Source organism: Piliocolobus tephrosceles, chromosome 12 (genome assembly GCF_002776525.5).
Source record: "Piliocolobus tephrosceles isolate RC106 chromosome 12, ASM277652v3, whole genome shotgun sequence".
Taxonomy (NCBI): Eukaryota; Metazoa; Chordata; class Mammalia; order Primates; family Cercopithecidae; genus Piliocolobus; species Piliocolobus tephrosceles.
Window position 1 is genome coordinate 4540367 of NC_045445.1, and position 24139 is coordinate 4564505.

At 39.4% G+C, this 24139-nt stretch overlaps 1 long non-coding RNA gene across 1 annotated transcript in view; it reads right to left on the minus strand.

Moving 5' to 3' along the window:
* Nucleotides 1-6499: 6499 nt before the first annotated feature.
* LOC111535939 overlaps nt 6500-24139 on the minus strand; it is a 99242-nt gene continuing 81602 nt past the window's right edge. The window contains exon 4 of the long non-coding RNA XR_002729611.1: nt 6500-6713. This is a non-coding gene — a long non-coding RNA (uncharacterized LOC111535939). The remainder of the gene's footprint in view (nt 6714-24139) is intronic.

The following is a 24139-nucleotide window of genomic DNA, read 5'->3' on the forward strand; positions in this document are numbered from 1 at the left end:
AAAATATGTTATCTCCTAGCTCTTTCACTAAAAAGTAAATACATGACAATCTAGTAGCTATGAGGAAACCCAGCCCTCAGACTGTGCTCTCTAAATATCATTTCCCATTAACGGGAGCTAGAGCTCTTTGGATAAATGGTTGACCCCTAGTTTGGGTTTGGAATTGTGTTAGATGAGCCTGAAGCATCCTATATAACCAAAAATCAAGGAAGCTATCATGACAAAAGAAAACAGAAGCCAACTTAAAAGATTTAACTTAACAGTTATTATATATAACTATAGATTATATATATTATATATAACTAGTTATAATATACATCCATATATTATACCTATAGTTATAATATACAACTACTATATATAACTACTCTGCCATTATTACATCAATTAATTATATCATAATTAGTACTACTAGTTATGATATATACATAAAATGACTCTGCCATTATCACAATTAATAATTCATTATATATAATTCATATATATATTCCTTATGAACTGTATAAGGAATATATATAGGCGTTACCACTATATGAGAAGATAGAAGAATTGAAAAATTGAAAGGTATTACTGCTAATAAAAAGAGAGAAGATGGGAAGAGAAGTCAGTTTGGGGAAAAAAGATGAGGATTTTGAGACATGAAGTTTGGGAAGTCAGCCAAAGAACCAGGTTTAGATATGCAGCAGGAGGCTGAAGACTCAGACTTGGAGCTCAGAAGAAATGTCAGAGCTGGAGAGAGATTTGGGAGTCATCTATACAGATGCCTCTAAAGAGCAAAGCCTTGGGATTAGATTAATTTTCACCAGAAAAGGAGAGGGTGGGGCCAGGACCAAGCCCTAGAGAATATTTATATCACACTGGGGTGCTAGTGGTGGTAGGGGGAAATGGAAGAGGTAGTGGTGAGGAAGCAGGAGGAAAAAAAAACTTGGGTGGGTACAGTGGTTCGTGCCTGTATTCCCAGCACTTTCAGAGGCTGAAGTGGGTGGATTGCTTAAGCCCAGGAGTTCGAGATCAGCCTGGGCACTGTGGCTGAAATCCTATCTCTACAAAAAATACAAAAATTAGCCAGGCATGGTGGCACGCGCTTGTAGTCCCAGCTAATTAGGAGGCTGAGGTGGGAGAATCACCCGAGCCCAGGAAGTTAAGGCTGTAGTCAGCTGTGATCGTGCCACTGCACTCCAACCTGGATGAGAGGAATGAGGCCCCATCTTAAAAAAAAAAAAAAAAAAAAAAAAAAAAGAGTCAGAAAACACAAGGAAACCCAAAATGGTTTTGTCTTACAGAGGCCAAAGAGGGAAATAATGCCAAGGAAAGAGTGGTCAACAGTGTTAAATTCTACAAGGTTAAGGAGGATAAGGCCTCAGAAAATGCAACTATCTCTTACCCCAAATTCCTACCATACATCCAAATTAATTTCAAGCTGATGGTGACCTAATAGTGAGCCTGTAAGACACTGTCTTAATCATCAGCCTCCATCTATTCCTTCATTCATTCCTTCCCTCAATCCCCCCCTCCCCAGTCATTCATTTAACCAACATTCACTGAGTGCCTACTCCAAGCCAAACCCCTGCTACGTTCTGCAGATACTAAGACAAATGAAATATCGGCCCTCCAGAAGCTCACAGCTTAATGAGGAAGACAGACCTAGAAATATAATTACAGCATAGTGTTAACACTTCAGAAACGACTTATTGAATGTATATTCTGGGCAGACACTATGGGAGGCACTAGAGATACAAACAAACAAGTAGTTGTGCCTGCTGGGAGCTCAGAATATAGCTTGGAAGGCAGATAGAATTATAACATGTTATGATATGAAGTACAAATAAAAAGAACATACAAATTATATGAGAGCACAGAGTAGGAAATGAGGCTTATGAGGAAGTCCTGTGAGGTAAGGGATATTCGTATGCCCATTTTACATATGAGGAGATTGAGGCATGGGGAGATGAGGTGATTTGCCCAAGGCTATATAGCTGTGAGTGGTAGAGCCAGAGTTCAAGTGTGGGTTTGGGAGACTCAGGAGTTCAGGCTTTACCCACTCTGCCATAATGCCCGAAGGCCTCTTCCAAGACTTCCCATGCTCTTTCCACTGTACCACCCTAGTTGCACTTTCAAGGGCACACAGTAGGTGCTCAATGAGTGTTTGTTGAATGAATAAATGGATAAATAAATGAACTATGCAACTACATAGGGTTGCTGACAAGGTTCTGAGTTAACAAAGTTCTGAGTACTTTGTTAATTAGAGGTCATTGGATAGAGTCACTGTGTAGGATGGCAGGTGAGGACAAAAAGATTCCACACCCAAGTGAGAATCTCTGCTGTGTGGGCCACTATTACCAAAGAAGTCACATCCAACAAGTGTGTTGGGATAGCTAGAGACTGGCATCAGGGAGCTCTGACAGTAGAAGGAAGGGCGTAAGTCACAGGGGCTGGAAGGGGAAGTGCCAAAAGCCAGGCAGTATCTCAACCCTAGAGTGCTCATGCTGTGAATGAAAGGGTCCAGGGCCCAAGATCTAGTTACCCAAACTGGGCCACTAGGTCAGAGCCAGGTCAGCTTGGTCCTGAGTCCATCAAGCCACTAGCCTGAGGTTCGAGAAAGTCCTCTGAAAACGGGGGGTGGTAGGGTGGGGTGGGAAAGGAGAATGAGAAGGATGATGGAGAGGAGGGGAAAAGTGAAGGTTGACATTTACGAAATGCTGATGTTGGCCACATGCTGCACTAAGTGCTTTCCAGGCTGTCAGGTTACCCTCGCAACATCCTATGACAGATACTTAACTTCCCAATTTTCTTGGCTAAACTTGCCAGCCAAGGGCAAGGGGCTCTGCTCTCTTCTTCATGCACCTGTACAAGCCCTGCCTGCAGATAGCAGTGGCCCCTGCTGATGGCTCTAGAGGAGCCTAGTGAGCACAGCAAAGAAGTGTGAATCAGCTCCAAATGATACTTTCCCATTACAGAGAAAAGGGGATGGGGTGGGAAGAAGCAAAGTTCCAGCCTCCTCCTGTGAATTCCTGAGGTTGCCAATCCCCAATCTGTAACAATGAAGATGCTAACAAGGTCATGCACAGGGCTTCTGCCATACAGCTTAGAAAGTCTTTTACATACATGACTCGATTATTATGCCCCCTTAGTGAAAACGACTAAAAGACAAAAACAACAATAAGATGGTTTTCGGCCATGGAGATTTTCCCCAAAAGATTATTTTCCTCCGCTTCAATCCATATATATTTCCCAGATGTCCTCTGGTCTTCTGCAATTTCTACTAAGAATTTCAGCTATCCTAACAAGGATGTTCAAACATCATAGTTTCTACTAACATATGGAGCCCATAACTCTTGGCTCCAAATTCATTTCCCTTTCCACCACATCTGGCGCCTATGCTGCCAAAGGGAGAAGGAAAATCAGGTTCCACAGGAGCTGGGGTGTTATTCCTAGATTTTGTCTCATCAGCCCCCAGTTCAATTCCCTTCTCCTACTCAGATTCCTACAGTTGGAACTTCCCCCTAGAGGCTAGGGCCCACTCCACTTCCCTGACCAGCCCATTCACAGGCACGAAGTCAATGCGTGGCCTCAGCCCTGGGCTGGAACATTAGAATTAGGGTGCTCTCCCCTGTCTGGGACCCCCTAGAACAGCTGTCTGAAAGATCTGGAATGCTCCCAGATTAGAACTCTTCCCAAGCCTACCTCTTACATTGACCCATGCTTAACAGCTGGTCTTCTGCTTTGACTCCCACTCTTAAGACCTAGAGTTGTCCTGCCTACCTTTTTACCCTCCTTGAAACTAAACGCTAGCCTAAATGAGACAGCATCTTACTTAAATCTTCCTTCAACACCTGGCGCAGAGGATGGTCCTCAATACTAGACTAATGCTGGATAGATGAGTCACTCTACCTGCCTTGTTTTTGCCCATCCTTCTCTCTGGAACTGGCACCTTGACTCAGTGGCTAGGGTGTGGCCACTGGTTAGAGGTCTTGCAGATGATGATTGCCCAACTGGCAGAAGAGCCAAGTAATACCCACATACTCCCTAAGCTGTGTGATTTTGAGTAGGTTATTTAACTCCTCTGTGCCTTAGTTACCCCCTATGTAAAGTAAGGAGATAATATTGCTGCCTCACAGGATTGTTGCGAAGACCAAAAGAATTAGTATATGCTAAATACATACCAGTGTCCCTACAAGTGTCTTCTTGTGCTATTGTTATTATTATTATGTCAGTAATGCTGTATTCCTCAGTATTCACCATTTTCTAGAATATCACCGAGGCACCTAGCTCTGTGTGGAGACTATTCTTCTCACCTTCTTGTCTGCCTCTACCTGTAACAATGCCACTTTCCCAAGCCTGTGTCCTGCTCAGTGGCCATATCCTGTACCAGGGGTCAGCTATCTTTCCTCCCTGACTGGCCTGCTTCTGTCATTGAGACCATGATTTGAGGTGCACAAGTCCAACATTAGGACAAACAGCCACTTCTAAACCCAAAGATTGAGTAAGTAAACCATTCTCTTTTAGGCTAGGAAATAGGAGAAAGCACCAGTATGGTCTGAGAAGCAGCAGTTTTGGAGGAGTGAAGCAGAGATACAAAAAGCTGGACTGTGTCTCTGGCAACTAGGTGCAGTTGTACAATCTCCCAAAGGCTAGGAAGCCCACTTTCCTTGATGGGAGAGCTACCCCGGGAAGTGTTGGCCAACAGAACAGGGAGACAGCTAAGCTGTTGCTTTGTGGGGGATGGGGACCTGCCAGTGCAGCTCCTGACACACCAAAAGCGAATCCTAGCATCTCAGAAACTCAGGGTTACATTCTGAAGAGAGAAAAATGGCCTACCAAGAGCACTTGTTTGTTGCTCAGAACCCTGGTGTAGCCCAGCTCTGCATATCTGCTGGCTCAGAGAATGTCTGACTGAGGGATGTGCTCAGAGCTCATTTAGCCAATGAGCCTTTCTTCTACTGATGAGAAAACTGAGGGCTTCTTCTGTCCTCTGCATGGCTTTTTAGAGGAGTTGCTCTATCCACATACCATACATGAGCTTCACTTCAAAACTCATCTCAAACAATGCCAAGCCTTGGAAACTGTACCAAAGCACTCTCAACCTTCCTGTGACTCACAGGGCTTGCTTTGTTCCGCACTCCCCTATCAGTCATCTCAGTGCCTCCTGATTTTGGTTTCTCAGTTTGGGCAATCCACTTGGACTTCCTCTGGCTTGTAGATTTGAAAATAAGTCTATAAGCCAGAGAAAGGCTTGAAAAATACCTGAGGGCTGTCCCTTGGGTATTTTCACTACCCTGGTTGTGCTGCCTCAGGCAGTGTCTGTAAAGAGAATCTCTCCTTCAGCCCAAGCCAGATCAGTTCCCTCATCTGTCTGCCCCCCAACAGATTTTAGGTCATGGGATTCAGACACTACAGCCCAGAAAAATAATGATAGTAACACAAGCTCCTTGTCAGAGGTGAGATATTTTTTAAGTGTTAAAATAAAGAACAGAATGCTGGTACAAATCTCAGCTCTAGCTCTGCAGAACTACATGATTCTGAATAAATTATTAAACTTCTCTGAACCTCAAATTTCCTCCTCCATAAAATGAAGACTAAATGTAATATTGTATGTACATTCCTGGAAACAGAAAGTGATCACTAAACTGTAGTTAGTATTAGTAGTAGTAACAGATAATCTAGTAACCTGTGCTTCTTCACTATCTATCAAGCTGGTGCCACAGAGCAATTGTTCAGTAAGTGTTGGGTGAAAAAGACGATTCCCTATTCAACAGGTGCAACCACCAGGTGGGGCAGGTAGAGAGAACTTTGGTCTCCCCAGCGATGGAGACCTGAGGCTGAATGGTTACATGACTTGTCTCAAGTCACAATTACTGAGCAGCAGAGCTTGGATTGGGAACTTCTGTTTCTTGACTCACTGTTTGTTGTTTACTGTTTTAATTTGCCTGATCAAATTTAGGCCAGAAAGGAATTTAGAGATTATCTAGTATAATCTCATCATTTCAAGGTTCGAAAACAAGCCAAAGAAATCAAGGATGTTTCTCCTAGAGCTAAAGAGCTAGTCAGCTGGGGAGTACAGCACAGATCTCCTGACTCCAGCTTAGTGCTCTGTCAATAAGGTAACAGCTTACTTTGCAAAAATCACCTTTCTGTTTGTAAACTCAGCAAACACAGTCATTCTAGGTGCAGAGCTGCTATAGCTTTCTAGGAAAACACCCAAATGGTAACTGCAAAGGCCTTCTGCAGTAACAGGCCCACCCTCAGTGTACCAGATTCATTCTTCATGGAAAGTGCACCTTTGGTGTGATTTGAAGGAATGTGTCAACATGAAGCCCGGTGACAACCAAGTGTGCCAACAGCCACAAGCTTCGTGGTGTGGAGTGCCATCTTTGAAGCCAACCCTATAGTACCACTGGTACGTAAAGCATGAACTATGAGAAACAGCACCACTTGGCAGTTCCTTCTAAAGCAATAAAGACAGTTAAATGAGGCCCAAACAGCACAGGATATTATTGTTTACATGCAACCCTTATCCCATGGCTGTAGGAAATGGAGCCAAATTCCACAAGCGCTTTCGTTATAAGAGTGCTCTGCAAGACAGAGGAGGCCAGCATTGTTGCTTGGTCTGCTGTTCTCTCTTGAAGTCAGCTTCATTTGAGAATGAAAAATGTTGTCAGACTTCAAACTCCAGTGCTGGGGAAATGTATTAGGTTGTTCCACTTGCAGTTAATCTGAGGATGCAAAAGTTAAATCAGCATTGTGTTTACCTCAAATGAAATACATAATAAGGAAGGGGCAGAGGTGAATAACTCATTTGTCAATGTAACTAGAAAGGGATCTCCAATAACTTCTAATTTAAAAGGTTTTGAATTTTGAAGAGTTTCTGATGGAACAGGAGGGGATGTTTCCCATACCAGTTAGAATGGCAATCATTAAAAAGTCAGGAAACAACAGGTGTTGGAGAGGATGTGGAGAAATAGGAACACTGTTACACTGTTGGTGGGATTGTAAACTAGTTCAACCATTATGGAAAACAGTATGGCGATTCCTCAAGGATCTAGAACTAGATGTACCATATGACCCAGCCATCCCACTACTGGGTAGATACCCAAAGGATTATAAATCATGCTGCTATAAAGACACATGCACACGTATGTTTATTGCAGCACTATTCACAATAGCAAAGACTTGGAATCAACCCAAATGTCCATCTGTGACAGACGGGATTAAGAAAATGTGGCACATATACACCATGGAATACTATGCAGCCATAAAAAAGGATGAGTTTGTGTCCTTTGTAGGGACATGGATGCAGCTGGAAACCATCATTCTTAGCAAACTATCACAAGAACAGAAAACCAAACACCGCATGTTCTCACTCATAGGTGGGAACTGAACAATGAGATCACTTTGGACTCGGGAAGGGGAACATCACACACCGGGGCCTATCATGGGGAGGGGGGAGGGGGGAGGGATTGCATTGGGGAGTTATACCTGATATAAATGATGAATTGATGGGTGCTGACGAGTTGATGGGTGCAGCACACCAACATGGCACAAGTATACATATGTAACAAACCTGCACGTTATGCACATGTACCCTAGAACTTAAAGTATAATAAAAAAAAAGAAGAAAATCAACACCTTAGATTCTAATACCACTCTTTATTCCACCTTCAAAAAATCATCAAAACACAGTGATTATCCACACCTGTGCTATTGCACAATGGTGGCTACAGAAGCATATGATTGATGGAAGAGGCCTGACTCTATGTCCGTGGCATGCCCTGGTCAAGCACACAAATCAGGAGTACCTTGCCCTACTCCCCCAAGCACAAGTAAGTCAATAGCAGTGTTTGTGGGCTCAGTAAATGCCGTATCTCTTGGTTTTCTCTGCTCCTATTAGAAACAGCTAGCAAGTCTTGGGTAAGTAGTCCATCTTAACATGCTTGCTTGGGTCTTGGCAATAGAGGATAAAAGCCTTTTTGAAAGCACCATCTTCACGGCCAGTCTCCCAAAATGGTAACATTTTACAGTTGGTTTTACTCTTACTGCATTCATTCAACATATTTACTACAGGCCACGTTCTGCACTTGGCATTAGAGACAGGGAGAAGAATAAGAAAGGAAGCAATCAATTTTGTCTTGTGGAGGAACGATTGGGCTTGATACGATTTGAGTTGTTCCTGGAGGACATGAATAGTGCTTCAACAGGCATGGGGGTGGGGATGGAGTACTAATGAGAGAGAAGATGTAAGAAGGAAAGAAGCTGGCTAATGGCTCATCCACTTATTTGCTTAAACAGTTTGAATCACTGGATTGTAAATGGTTGAGGCTGTTTTGTTGATGTGGATGAGTATATTCATGGAAAACGTGCTTGTTATTAAAATGACGCAATGCCTTTTTGCAAAAGACCGCATGTACTTAAAAGTGCTCCCATAACTATGCCAGCTTCTAACAAACAGGAATTTGGTGTGTATCTAAGTGAGTTTTAATGGCTCTGGCAAAATTAAGAACTAGAGTAATTTGATATGGCTTTTTTCATTCAAACTTTGTATCATCCTAATCTCCTTAGAAACTATAAATTATAACTTACTTTCATCAGACTCTAAGCAAAGCCCATAAGCAAAGGAAAAAATAATTAATCAGATATTTTTAGTTTTATTAGATAACAAATATTACAACCCTGGCCCAATGTCTGGTCAGTAATGCCACAGAAAAAAATCGTTCATTATTTTGCAGCCTATTGATGAGACATTTTACAAAAATCAAAATTATCTTCTATGCCATTAGATCTTATGTCTGTAAAGATGTATTTTACATCTGTACCCCTGATGGCAATATGTCTATGTCATTAACTGGGTAAGAATCTAAAGCTGATAATGAATTAATTCTTCTTCATTGTTATCACTGTTTGAAATTCTCAAGGGTCTTCTAGGGTTCAGGAATCTCTCCTTTTTAAGTTCCAATGTCCTGAAATACATACCTAGAGAATTTTAGGTATTTTCACTTTTTTAATACATAGAATCAGTTATGCCAGTTCTTATCAAAATTGCAAAATTACAACTAGTCCTCTCTCCAGAACCAAACCCTGGCCATGTCACATAATCCAGAGATGGATATTTCTACCAAATAGCTAAAAAAACGATGAGGAAACCACTGGTAAAACAGAAGGGCCTGTGGATGGATCAGGAATCTGAGTAGGGTAAATTAGGGAAAAGGCAGCCTAGAAAAGAAGAGGGCCAAGCACAATGGACAGGAGTTAAGGTAGGAAAAAATTTTTTAATGTGTCCATTTTCTCTACTTACTACTCTGAGAACACCATTCTTTTCCCTGCTTTGCCACTGGGAGACATTTAAACAGTAGACTAGTACCCACTAGGTGTGAAATCAGGGCTGGCTGGGATGATGGGTACTAGATATCAACTGCATGTGGAATGGCGAGGCTTTAAGAGTTTTTTCCCCACTTCCATCTGTATCTCGACACCCTGAACACTAGAGAACTACAACTACAGAGTATTCTTTTGAAAGAAAGCAATGCCAAGGCTGAGTTACCATTTGTTATGCTAGAGGCTCTCTCCCCAGCAACATAGCTCCCCACTATCAAACTTATTGGGTTGGGAGGGGCACTAGGCAAGGCTTAAGTTTTAATTGCTCCCCATAGTTACACATTACAATCCAAGACAGTCAAAACCCTAGTGGAATAGGAGTTCACAAGGAAAAACAGCTAATGAGTATTCACTGAAAAGCATAGTGGAACAATTGAGAATAGCAGCTGAAACTGGTGGAGGTCGTTCACTCTCCAGTACTAAGTGAGTACAAAAGGTCTATGGCAAGAAGGACTAAAGAGGTTGTAAGAATCTAGCCACTATGAGTTCTCAAAAATGACTTGTCAAGATTCCTTTCTAGGACAGAATACCACATTAAAGATAAACTGCTAGGAGTGAAATCAAAATTGAGCAGGATCGTTGCTTCTGCTTCTGATATGACTGAATAAACTCCTACTGATTGCAATTCTCCTGGAAACAGCAATTTTAAACACTGAACAAAATATACATAGAAACAATGATATAAAGAGACTGGAAAGTGAACAGAAGCAGACATATTCTTAAAAGGAGTTGACATTTGAATAAAGGTATGGCATAACGTGAGCAACCTATTTTTACAGCTTTTAGACTAAGGGCAAGCCAAAGCTGCCAAGTGGCTAGCACACTAAGAGTAAACTGACAATCATTCTGATATGAAGAACCAAAGAACAGAGCTTGGGACAAACTAAGCCACTGGACAGTTGGGGGGAGAATCCTGTAAAGGAGAGAGAGGCCAAGATAGAAGGAGCACTAATTTCTGTATATACAAACTATCCAAGTCTCAGTTGACCCCTGAACCACACATACATGGCACGGACTCTAGCTAAGGATAAAAGCACTGAACTAACATTTTAGCTACCAACCAAGAGACAGAATTTAGTTTCAGTCTAACCAAGTTAACTATCTGCTAAAACAATAAAATCAGTATTTTTCAGACACAGAACCCAGAGTCTCCATAATATAATATTCAAAAGACTCAGAATACAATCCAAGGTTACTCAATATATGAAGAACTAGGAAATTGTGATCCATTCCAAGAGATAATACAATCAACAAAGAGAAAACCTAAGATGATTCTTAGGTTAGAATTAGCAGACAATAATTTTAAGGCAACTAGTAGAATTACGCTCAAGGGAGTAAAAGAAAGTATTTTCACAATAAATGAAAAGATAGAAAATCACAGCAGAGAAATATAAACCATAAAATGTGAAAATTACACAATTGGAAAATACAATTTCTAACTTAAAATCACTGAATAGGCTTAACAGCAGAATGGATATAAAAGAGGGAATTTTCAGTAAACGTTAAGATGAAACTTAAATTACGCATTCCCATAGATGTATAGAGAACAGAGAGAAAAGCATATGAGAAAAAAATGAACAAAGTCTCAAGAATGTGTGGGGCAATATCCAAAGGCGTAATGTACATGAAGTTAGAGTTCTAGAAGGAAAGGAGGAGGAGGAGAATGGGATAGGAAAAAATTGCATGTGTAATGGTTTAAATTTCCCTAAATTTAAAGATTCTAGAGGCTCAGCAAATCCCAAGAGGACAGAAAACAAAGTCTGTGAATATCATAGTCAAACTGCTGAAAACCAGATATAATGAAAAAATCAAAAAAACAGCCACATTTTACACAAAGAGGAGGAAAAATGACTCAATTACTGACACCAGAAATGATGGGAGCCAAAAGAGAGAGGACCAACATCTTCAAAGTGATAAGAAAAAGAAGCCAACCTGGACTTGGCGAAGAACAAGATGGTGGAATAGAAATCTCTACTGATTTTTCCTCTGTGAGGACACTAATTTAACAACTATCTACACACCAAAAAAACACCTTCTTAAGAACCAAAATCAGGTGAGCACTCACGGCATCTGGTTTTAACTTCCTATTCCTGAAGGAGGCACTGAAGAGATACGAAAAAGTATTGAATCACCAATGCCACCTCTCCCTCATCTCCCAGCAGTGGCAGTGTGGTTCAGAGAGTGTTCCTGTGTATCACAGACAGCGAGATTGCAGCAATTGTTAGGCATTGAACTCACTGCTGCCCTGTAACAGAAAACAAAATCAGACCAAACTCAGCTGAATGGAGGGAACATTTAAGCCAGCCCTACCCAGAAGGGAATCAGTAGTCACAGTGGTTAGAACTTGAGTTCCTGCTAGTCTTGCAACCACAGGTTAAAGTGCTCTGTGTCTCTAAATAAACTAGAAGGGCAGTCTAAGCCACAAGAGCAGCAACTCCTAGGAGAATCCTAGTGCTGAACTGGGCCCAGAGATAGCAGACTTTGAAAGGATTTGGGTGTTATGATCTAAACTGTATCTAAGCCCTTTTAAAGTAGATTCAGCCGAGATAAACCAGAAAACTATTAGAACTGTTAAACAAATTCAGTAAAGTTGCAGGATGCTAAGTCAAAAGCAACATACAAAAATCAATAGCATTTCTATATGTCAATAATGAACAATTTGAAAAAGAAATCAAGAGAGTAATCCCATTTTTAATAGCCACAAATAAAATTAAATACCTAGAAATTAACCAAAGAAGTGAAAGAGCTCTATAATGAAAAGTATAAAACCCTGATGAAAGAAATTGAGGATACCAAAAATGTAAAGGTATTCCATGTTCATTGATTTAAAGAATCAATATTGTTAAAATGTCTATACTACTCAAAGCAATCTACACATTCAAGGGAATTCCTATAAAAACGCCAATAAAATTCTTCACAGAAGTAGAAAAAAATCTTAAAATTTATATGGAACAACGCAAGACCCAGAATAGCCGAAGCTATCCTAAGCAAAAAGAACAAAACTGAAGGAATCACATTACCTGACTTCAAATTATACCACAGAGCAATATTAACCAAAACAGCATGGTACTGTTATAAAAGCAGACACATAGACCAATGGAACAGAACAGAGAAACCAGAAACAAGTCCACACATCTACAGTAAACTCATTTTTTTATGAAGGTGCCAAGAACATATATTGGTGAAAACACAGTCTTTTCAATAAATGGTGCTGGGAAAACTGGTTATCAATATACGGGAGAATGATACTAGACCCCTACAAAAATCAAATAAAAATCAAATCACCATATACAAAAATCAAATCAAAATGGATTAGAGACTTAAATCTAGGACATCAAACTATAAAATACTATAAGAAAACATCTGGGAAACTCTCTAGGACATTGGTTTGGGCAAACATTTCTTGAGTAATACTCCGCAAGCACAGGCAACCAAAGCAAAAATAGACAAATGGGATTACATCAAGTTTAAAAAACTTCTGCACAGCAAAGAAAACAATCAACAAAGTGAAGAGACAACCCCCAGAATGGGAGAAAATATCTGCAAAGTACCCATTTGACAAGGGATTAATAACCAGAATATATAAGAAGCCCAAATAACTCTATAGGAAAATATCTATTAACCTGATTAATAAATGGGCAAAAGACCTGAATAGACACTTTTCAAATGAAGACATACAAATGGCAAACAGGCATATGAAGAGGTGCTCATCAACACTGGTCAGCAGAGAAATGCAAATAAAAACTTCAATGAGATATCATCTCACCCCAGTTAAAATGGCTTATATCCAGAAGACAGGCAATAGCAAATGCTGATAAGGGTGTAGAGAAAAGGGAACTCTCGTACACTGTTGATGGGAATATAAAATTAGCACAACCACTATGGCAAGCAGTTCAGAGGTTTCTCAAAAAACTAAAAATACAGCTACCATATGATTCAGCAGTCCTACTGTTGGGTATATAAAAGAAAGAAAACAAGTAGATCAAAGAGAAATGTGCACTCCCATGTTTGTTGCAGCACTGTTCACAACAGTGAAAATTTGGAAGCAACCTAAGTGTTCATCAACAGATGAATGGATAAAGAAAATGTGGTACTTATACAAAATGGAGTACTATGCAGCCATAAGAAAAAACAAAGTCTTGTCATTCACAACAACATGGATGAAACTTGAGATCATTATGCTAAATGAAATAAGCCAGGCACAGAAAGACAAACATTACATGTTCTCACTTACTAGTGTGATCTAAAAATCAAAACAATGGAACTCATAGAGACAGAGAGAAAAAGGATGGTTAGCAGAGGCTGGGAAGGGTAGTAAAAGGGTGGGTGGGAAGTGGGGATGGTTAGTGGGAACAAGAAAATTGTTTGAAAGAATGAATAAGACCTAGTATTTGATAGCATGGGAGGGTGACTATAATCAATAATAAATTAACTGTACATTTAAAAATAACTAAAAGTGTAGTTGGATTGTTTGTAACACAAATGATACATGATTGAGGGGGTGGATACCCCATGTTACATGATGTGATTATTACATATTGCATGCTCATCTCAAAACATCTTATGTACCCTGTAAATATATACACCTACTCTGTACCTACACAAATTAAAATATCTTTTTACAGTTAACCCAGAATTCTATACTCAACAAAAATGGTTTTTTTTAACAATGAAGGCACAACAAAGATACTTTGAGATACAACAAAATTCTAAAAAAATATTGTTATTAATCCCTTGTCAGATGGATAGTTTGCAAATATTTTCTCCCATTGTATGGGTTGTCTCTTCACTTTGTTGACTATTTGTTTCCTTTGCCCTGTTGTGGTTATTACGCGTTGTATGCCTGTATCAAACTAGCCTATGTACTCCATAAATATACACAACTACTATATACCCACAAAAATTTAAAATTAAAAAGATAAAATAGTGAAATTGTTAAAGAATAAGGGAAGAAAAAATTCTTTGCCAGCAAACCTGAACCACAAGAAATGCTAAAGTTGTAAGAGAACAGCTCTACCGCATGGTGCTCCAGTGATCATTTTAGTCTCCGTATGGGCCACTTAGGCAAGCCTTTACCGTAATCTGACCTGGGTCTTTGGAGAACACCATGCAATTCCTCTTGGAGCAAGGGAATATAAACAGCCTGGTGAGGAACCATCCCAAGGCTGTTTTTCATCCATCTCCCTAATGTCAGTGAGCACAGAACTTTCCACCTTGTTCCACTCCCTTATGATACAGCTGTATAAACATGTTTGGCTATAGTTTAGAGTTGGTTTCTCAGTGTCAGAGCAACCTGTTATTCATGTCTCCTGGTTCCTCTGGTTCAGTGTAATCCTGTTGGACTATGGATACGGGCAGCTAATGCCATATTGTTCTTGCTGTTACTGTCTAAGTAATAAACTGAATCTATCTGGGTTTGTTTTTCCTTACTGGCTGAATCTATGAAAATATGACAAGCTGACCTAGCAGCTAGACAAGTGATCCTATTAGCTTCACTAAGCACGCCAATGCTGCCTAGATACTGCTTGACTTCTTGACAAAAGGAAGTTCTTCACCAGGCTGAGGGAAGATGAATCCAGATGGAGATGCATATATTAATTTTAAAAATAAAGCAGAAATTAGAAATATCTGGGTAAATATTTAAAAAGCCATTTCATTCCTCTTAATTTCTTCAAATACATATGATTCCTTAGACCAAAAATTATGATATTTACTTATAGGCTTCATATGTAGATGTAATACATTTGACAACTATAGAAAAAAGGATAGGGAGTGGTTAAATTGACCTCTAATGTTGTAAGTTTTCTACATTTTATATAAAATCTTATTTTCTTTACTTAGACTGAAAAGTTAGAGATATGCATACTACTAATTCAGAGAGCACACACTAAAAACTACTGTAAAAATGAATATCTAAAAAGCCAAGAACTTTTATGTCATGCAAAGAATTTGGAGTAAAATGCTTTCAAATAATTATTTGCTTTAAACTTGAAATAGGTTAACATTAAATTATTTTACCTTATCTTGGTTGATGAAAGTGTTATTTGGATAAATGAAAAACATTTTTAAAGGCAACAAATAGAATGAACCTGGGAAGACTTAACGTTGTAAAAGTGTCAATGACCCCCAAATAATTCAATGCTATTCCAATTAAAATTCTAGCATTGCTTTTGAAGCTTTTTCTTTTGAAATAATTATAGACTTAACAGGAGGTTGCAAAAATAGTTTACAGAATCCACTGAATGCTTCCCTTGGCTTTCCCTAATGGTGCATCGCAGGTGATTATAGGAAAATACAATTAACTAAATTACAGAGTTTTTCAGTTTTCACCAGTATTTAAATGCACTCATGTGTGTGAGTGAGGTATAGTCCTGTGCAATATTATCACATGTGTAGATTCACACAATAAACATCACAATCAACACACTGCTTGCACCACCACAAAGGCATTCCCTCATGCTACAACTTTATCTCCTTTCTAATCACACCCACTCCTCATCCTTGTTCCTGTCCCCTGGCAACAATTATTCTCCATCACTGTATTTTATCATTTCAAGAGAGTTATATAATGGGAATAATATGGTATTGAACTTTTGAATTGGCTTTTTTCACTAAACATGAAATCCTTAATATCCATGCAAGATTTGTCAAGTAGTAGTACATAGTATGAATGTAACACAGTTTGTTTATCCATTCCCCCATTTGAGGGTATTTGGGTTGTTTCCAATTTAGGATTATTATGAATAAAACTGCTATGAACGGGCCGGACGTGGTGGCTCATGCCTGTAATCCCAGCACTTTGGGAGGCTGAGGTGGGCAGATCACCTGAGGTCAGGAGTTCGAGACCAGCCTGGCCGATATGGCGTAACCCCGTCTCTACTAAAAATATAAAAAATTAGCTGGGCATGATGGCAGGTGCCTGTAATCCCAGTTACTTGGGAGGCTGAGGCAGGAGAATCACTTGAACCCGGGAGGTGGAGGTTGCAGTGAGCTGAGATCGTGCCACTGCACCCCAGCCTGGGCAACAAGAGTGAAATTCCGCCTCAAAAAAAAAAAAAAAAAAAAAACAAAAACAAACAAAAGAAACTGCTATGAACATTTGTGTACATATTTTTATGTGCACATGAGTCTTCACTTATCTAGAATGAATGTCCAGGAGTGAAATTCCTAGGTTTTATGGTAATTGCATGCTCAGGTTTTAAAGAAATTTCCATACTTTCTTTCAAAGTGGTTGTACCATGTTAAATTCCCACAAACAATACACAAGAGATTGAGTTTCTCCACATCTTCACCAGCATTTGGTGTTATCACTATTTTTCATTTTAGATATTCTAATAGGTATGTGGCAACATCTCATTATGGTAATTTGCATTCTCTGATGCCTAATGATATTGAACAACTTTTCATGTAATTATTTGCCATCTGTGAATCTTATTTGGTGAAATGTCTCTTCATGTCTTTTGCTCATCTCTTAATTGGATTTTTTTCCTGTTGAATTGTGAGATTCTTTGTATATCCTAGAAATGAGTCATTTGTTGGATATGTGGTTCGCAAATACTTTCTCCCTGTCTGTAACTTGTCATCTATTCCCTTAACAGCGTCTTTCATAGAGCAAAAGTTCTAAATTTTTTAACTTTTAATTTTGTAAAACTTTTTTTAAGAGCTCTAATTTACAAACATTTCCTTTATAGATCTTGCTTTAGGTATCAAGTCTAAGAATTCTTCACCAAACCTTAGATCTGAAATTTTTTCCTATATTTTCCTCTAAAAAGTTTTATACTTTATATTTTACATTTAAGTCCATGAAACATTTTGATCCAGTTTGCTTTAAAATACATTCTGAGTAAATGGATAATGGGCAGGAATACTCAATTCACTTCCTCACAAGAAGAAATATAACTGCTAAACAAATATACAAAATTCAGTCTCACTATTAATCAAAGAAAGCAAATTTGCAATAACAATAAAAGTTATATTTTAAGCAGTTAAGTTAGTAAAAAATCAGGCCATTTTTCCTGCAGAATTCTCCACCCTCTAGATTTGGTTGATTGCATTGACAGTTTTTGGTCTTTTAAAACAGGGGTTCCCAACCTCCAGGCCATGGACCAGTACCAGTCTGTGGTCTGTTAGGAACTGGCCACACAGCAGGAGTCAAGCAGCAGGCAAGCCAGCATTACCACCTGAGCTCTGCCTCCTGTCATCAGTGGCAGCATTAGATTCTCATAGGAGTGCAAACCCTACTGTGAACTGCACATGCAAGAGATCTAGGTTGCAGGCTCCTTATGAGAATCCAATGCCTGATGATCTGAGGTGGAACAGTTTCATCCTGAAACTACCTCCCCAGTCCCCCGTTTTGGTCCATGGAAAAATTGTTTTCCACAAAACTGGTCCCTGGTGCCAAAAAGGTTAGGGACTGCTGTTTTAAAATGTAGGTTTACTATTCAGGTGCTGTGAGGCCAAAGATCAGGAGACATCTGTCACTGAAAAGACAGTTTGTGGCCAGGCATGGTGGCTCACGCCTGTAATCCCAGTACTTTGGGAGGCCGAGGCAGGCAGATCACTTGAGGTCAGTAGTTCGAGACCAGCCTGGCCAACATGGTGAAACCCCATCTCTACTAAAAATACAAAACTAGCCAGGTGTGGTGGCACATGCCTGTAATCCCAGCTACTCGGGAGGCTGAGGCAGGAGAATCACTTGAACCCGGGAGGTGGAGGTTGCAGCAAGCCGAGATTGCTCCATTGCGTCAGCCTGAGCGACCAAGTGAGACTCTGTCTCAAAAAAAAAAAGAAAAAAAAAAAAAAAAGAGAGAGAAAAGACAGTTTGTTACCCACAATTCCAAAGGGAGGGGGAACACCATGCCACAACATGCAGGGCCACATGGGGAAGCACCAGCCTCAGTAAGAAGGCAAGACTCCAAGAACTTGCTCCTTCAGGATCTCACACCAAGGTTGGTAAAAGAGGCGCTAACTACAAGTGAGGGCAGCAGGGCCTTCCAGTTTCTAGACAAGATTGAAGAGGATGATTATATCCATGGACAATTAATGAATTATCTTTTTGTGACTGAGAAGAAAAAGATAACAGGGGCTTTAGTTATCTAATATAATGCAATAGGAACTGAAATTTAAGCAATCCAATTTTCTAGTTAGCCACAGAAGTTCAGATTCTGACCTTCCCTCCTCAGAGGTAAGACCGTGCACAATAGCGAGGAATGGAACAAAACAAAAAGGACCCCCAAGAAGTGGAAATTCTATACAAAAGCTCTAAGAGGAACAGGGAGGTTTCTTTCCTATTCAACCCATTCTCCTCCCAGGAAGGTACAAAACAAATGAGGAAAAAAGACAAGTTTTGGACCTGGTCATTGGTCTCTAACCTGTTGACCTCTTATTGACTGTTCATTTCCTGTTACAGGAAAACTCCTTTCCCTTTTATTTCACAATCTGGCACTTTTAAGTTCAGGATCCTTCACTTAGCATCTAAAGCCTAAAGCTCTTCACAGCATGGTCCTACCCTTTCTTCCCAGTCACATTTATTTCTGAGTCATAAAGCTTAGTGGCTAAAAAGTTAGGCTTTGGAGTCTGACAGACTTGGTTTGAATTCCTGTTCTGCCATCTCTTAGCAGGTGACAAAGTTACATAATTGTTCTGAACTTTATTCTCCTGATTTGTAAGGTAGGAATAATACTACCTATAACAAATGAGACTGATGTGGCAATTAAATAAGAGAATGCATGTAGAACACTTAATACTATGCATGGCACAGAGTAATGACTCAATACATAGGGACTATTACTAGCCTTAAATGGATCCTATGATCTTCCACCTTGTTACTTTTGCCCAAGTTGTTCCTGCCTCCTAACATGCCACTGCCTGTAGAAATTATATCTGTTGTTTATGTCTAGTCCCCAAGGCTACCTTTTCAAGAAGTCTTTCCTTTTGTTCCACTAGGATATCCTATCCCTGCTTTGAACCTCCAGTTCATTTGTACTCTTCCCTTGGCACTTCCTTCACACTGTTAAGTGTACCTAGGCACTGCCCAGGGCTGACCTTGCACTGAGCAGATGCTTCATGACTATATACTGAATTAAATCCATGTGGTGCCCAAATGTTACATGATTTTCTGGAATTTTAAGTAAGAATTCCAAATACCTGAGAAATAATTCAATTAATTCCATATGCCAAAATTGCTGCTAACACCCTCAACTCAATGTTATTATAAAAACACATGACCAAAAACTGAATTGGGGGTGAGAAAACATGGAGGAGATAATGGTGAGGAAGAACTCTCTGTTGGCACTTGCTAACGTGATAATGTTGGCCTCCAGGATGTGCCTGTGTCATATATTTGTTTTGGGGACCTGCCACTGCCATTTTCTGCTTTGCCCAGCCTGTTTTCTTTGGGATTAGCAATAAAATAACTATGAAAAGTCTGAAAATAGTTCACAGGCAAGCATCTTAAACATCTACAAATGCTTTTTAGATAGATGGAGAAGATGGCATTTGTTTACAACAGGGAAAAGACATAACTTTGATGCCCCTTACCAACCTTGATGTCTCTTGTTCTGCCTGCTTCCAAATATCAACAAATAGTGTCAAGGGAAAGTAAACGTGGAACACTAACTACCTATCCACCTCTTCCCTGGAAAGCAAAGGGGTCCAATACAAGACAGGTGCATCACCCATACAGCCTCAGTGGGCACTTGTTATAGAACCACAGATAAGCAAAAAGTACTGCCTCACTGAAGAGGGAGGAAGGGAGATTTTTCGCCAACTCTGTGGAGATGCACTGAAAAATTCCCCCCAAAAAGCAACCCTAGAATCCCTTGTGGATTACTTTCCCTTCTTTTTCCTGGCCTGGGAATGTTTATTGGCATGCGAGCATATAATTTTCCATCATGAATGACTCAGAGGGAGCTTAAGTGTCATGGAGAACCAAGTAAATGATTAATTCAAGTGGATTCAAACTAAGCTGCTTTTAATATTTTCATGGTGAAACGAATAATGCTCAATTATCTTCAAGTCACTCATAGTCAAACTTAACACAGGAGATGATCTGCTGAAGTGCAAAATATTGACACACACTGGGATGTCACTTAATCCTCTGTGCACAAAAACCAGAGAGAACCACCATTCTCTTGAATGGAGGCAACCCTAGCTTCATCTTCTGGCCTATAACTTCCTCCTTTCCTTCCTTTCTGGCACAGACATTTAATAAATACCTCCCATGTGCAGAACCCTGAGAAAGGTACTACTGGTAATACAGAAATGAATAACACTGCATCCTCAGGTAGTTTATAAGCTTAGCAGAAAAGATACGATTGTAATAAAAGCAAAAATGAGCCACTTGAGATTCTTAAAGAATAGCCTAAAAACTCCAGACTGGCTCCCTCAAAAGAACTCTATCCTGGAGATGTCGTCACAGTAACAGGAAGACTGACAGATCTGAGAAATTAAAGGAACATTTGCGAGAGGATTCTGGGGAAGTCATCTCACTCATATTTATTATAAATTCTCTTTCATTGAACTTATTTCAAAGACAGTTTTTGTGGTAAACTTTTTGAGGCCTTGGATGCCTTAGAATATTTCATTCTTACATTTAAATGATACTTAGCTGGGTATAAAATTCTAGATTCTAAGTTTTTTCCCTCATTACTGAAAATTAATGTTCCACTGTTTTCTTCTATCTGGGTTGCTTTTGAGTATTGAGGTGTCAATATGATTTTGTTTCTTTGTAGGTAATCTGCTTTTTCTTCCTGGGAAGGCTTCTTTTTTAAAATTTTACTACTGTGTGTCTAGATATATGCTTTGTCTCATAAATCCTGGTTAGCAAACTCTGAATCTTTTCAAACTGAGATCATCCATACTTTCCTAAGATTGGAGAATTCTTGGTCTTTGTTTCCTCAGATACTTATATCCCCTCCACATACTCTTCTCTCTCTCTCTTTCTAGTACTCTTATTAAACTGATTTGACATTTCTCCTTCTAAAGTATTTTTCCCCTACAGTATTTTTCCTGTACTTCCCAACTGTTTATCCCTTTCTGATGACTTCTGGGGAAGTTGTTCAATCTAGTATTCCAGGTCAATAATTTATTCTTCATCTGTATCTGTTGTTATTAACCCCTCCATCACGTTATTTCAACTCATATTTTCATAGCTGCTATTTCTGAATGATGTTCTTTGTTTGTAACTGCCTATTCATGCATCAAGTTACCAACATTGTCTCTTAGCTTTTCAATGATATTCTTGTTGTTTTCAATCACTATTTTGATTAGTTCATTCATTCTGCTTTGTCTAGTACATTAAGATTGTTGTCTTTCTTTTGGGGTAGTTGCACTCCTCAAAACATATGTTATTTAAGAAGACCGATGCTCAGTAACTTCTAAATTTATTTATTAATACTTACTGCAGTTTTTTGACTGAGGAGACCATTTTGGTTATAAATTCAAAACAGATTTCTCAGACTAATGTCAGTGATCCTACTCTCATTCTATTAGGTTTAGGTCATACATTCATCCTTCCAAAGGTTCATTCACCCATCAAAGAGACAATCTTACAAATAAGATAAGGCATCACTGTGGTTGTTACTGCTGTGGTTGCATAGCCTGAAGTATCAGTTGTGTGTGTGGTTTCTTGAATTAGACAACCGCATTAAATATTGTGAGATATTGCTATTTAAACTTTAAAATACAACGTTTAGCGTCAAAGTATGCCAGCTCTAACATCCCTTCACACTCAATAAGTTTATCATTTAGCTTCATAAGGATATACTACTCCAAATAAACATCAATATTTTATGTACAGATATTTCTTTAGAATAAACCAAAAAGTAAATTTACTTTTACATGTAAACCATGCAATCCCACACAAAACAACAGAGAAAAGATGAAAGTCTGTATGCAAAGGGTCCAATCTGTAACTTACTGTGCAGTAAAACTCAGTCTTTAATCATTTTCTTGCTAACCTTATTCCTAACTATAAGCTGCCTCAGGGCATTTTCACAGCTTTCACCAGTCTGTCCCAGTTTAGTTTTAGGTGTTAAGTCTATAGACTCCAGGTGCTAAACACTAGATTAATAAGTCCTAACTAAGAGTTCCAATATCTCAGTAAGCACTTTTGCCCTGAGCCTAATCTTAACCGGTAATCAGCCTTTGCACAGTTCCCATGTCTCAGCCCGTTTCTCCAACTCTCATTTTTCTCTCCTTCTTGGAGTATCTGAGCTGCCTTTTTTGCTAGAGGCATATGAAGGCATTGTGCCTACCCCCAGCTGTTCTTAATTTTCTCTCAGATCAGCTCTCTTGAAGGATTCTCTGCAGGTCCAAAGACACAGCCCTTGCTTCTAGTGTGCAGATGAAAAGCTGGAGTGGAGGGAGAAAAAGGGCAGTTCACTAACCCATAATGACTAATCCTAGTAAAATAAAGGGCAGGGCCCTTTTAATAAACAGAGCACTCCAGGAAGAGGGTGGAGCCAACTGAATAAGCCCCAGGCTCTGATGAGACAAGTGTGCTCTTGGAAGCTGTCATACCAACAGGAGTTTGCTATTCAAGATGTGGACTATCTCTACTTAAGGCAGTTCTCTACAGCCAGGACATCACTCTCTAAGGCCATCCTTGCTTCTCACTGTCTTTAAGTACCTGGCTCTAACTACCTGCAAAACCAGTCTCCTGCCTCAAAGCAAGGGCTTTCCTTCCCTGTCTAGAGAGTTAAAATGGACTGTAGGAGACGCTAGACAAATTTAGCTCTCTCCTCCATAGAAGCCCAGTGTTTTGTGGTGTTACAGAAAAAGCCCTGATACACCAGTTCACATGACCCATAATTCTGACTGAATTCATGTGCCGACATCCAGAAGTGCAGCTTGAAAAATGATGATGTAATGATGCTTTATGAAAAGGAATGAACCTCTGAGGTGAAAAGTCTTACCGTAAAATGACACCTGGCTAGAGTAGATAGGATAGTGTCCATGTGCTATTAGCTTTGGAATTAGTTTCCTACTGGGATAGTGGTAGAAACATTTTAATTTTTTGTCTCATCCTATTTAGGCCAGCAGCCAGTTGAAAACAAATCCCTTCAGAGCACAGCAATTTTGATGGAGGAAGGGCGGACTAGGGAGTAGGAGAGTATAGTGGAAACCTATGAGGCAGGACCAAATGGATGAGGTAGCAGTGGTTCTCAGCTCTGGCTATGCATTAGAATCTCCCAGGAGGCTTTCTTTAAAATTTTATTTTGAAATAATTTTAAAATTACAGAAAAGTTGCTAAAACAGCAAACAGTTGCTGCACACACTGCATTCTTCATGTCAACATCTTATATAACCATCATAGAGTTATCAAAACTAAGAAATGAACTTTGGCACAATATGATTAAACTAGATTTTATTTGCATTTTACCAGTTTCTCCACTACATTGCATCTTCCGTTCAGGGTCAAATTCTGGATTTCGCATTGCATTGTCTCCTCTAACCTATGGCAGTTCATCCATTCTTTTATGTCTTTCATAATCTTGACACCTTGAAGAGCATTGATCAGTTATTTTGCATAATGTACCTCAACAGTTTTCCCATTAATGTCCTTTTCCTGTTCCAGGATGCAATCCAGAATATTATGTTGCATTTAGTCATCATATCTTCTTATCTGCTTCCAATCTATGGAAATTTATTAATGTTTCCTTGTGTTTCATGATCTCAATAATTTTAAAGATAAATGGTCAAGTACTTTGTAGAATATCCCCCAATTTGGGTTTGTGTAATGTTTTCTCATAATTAGACTGGGATTATA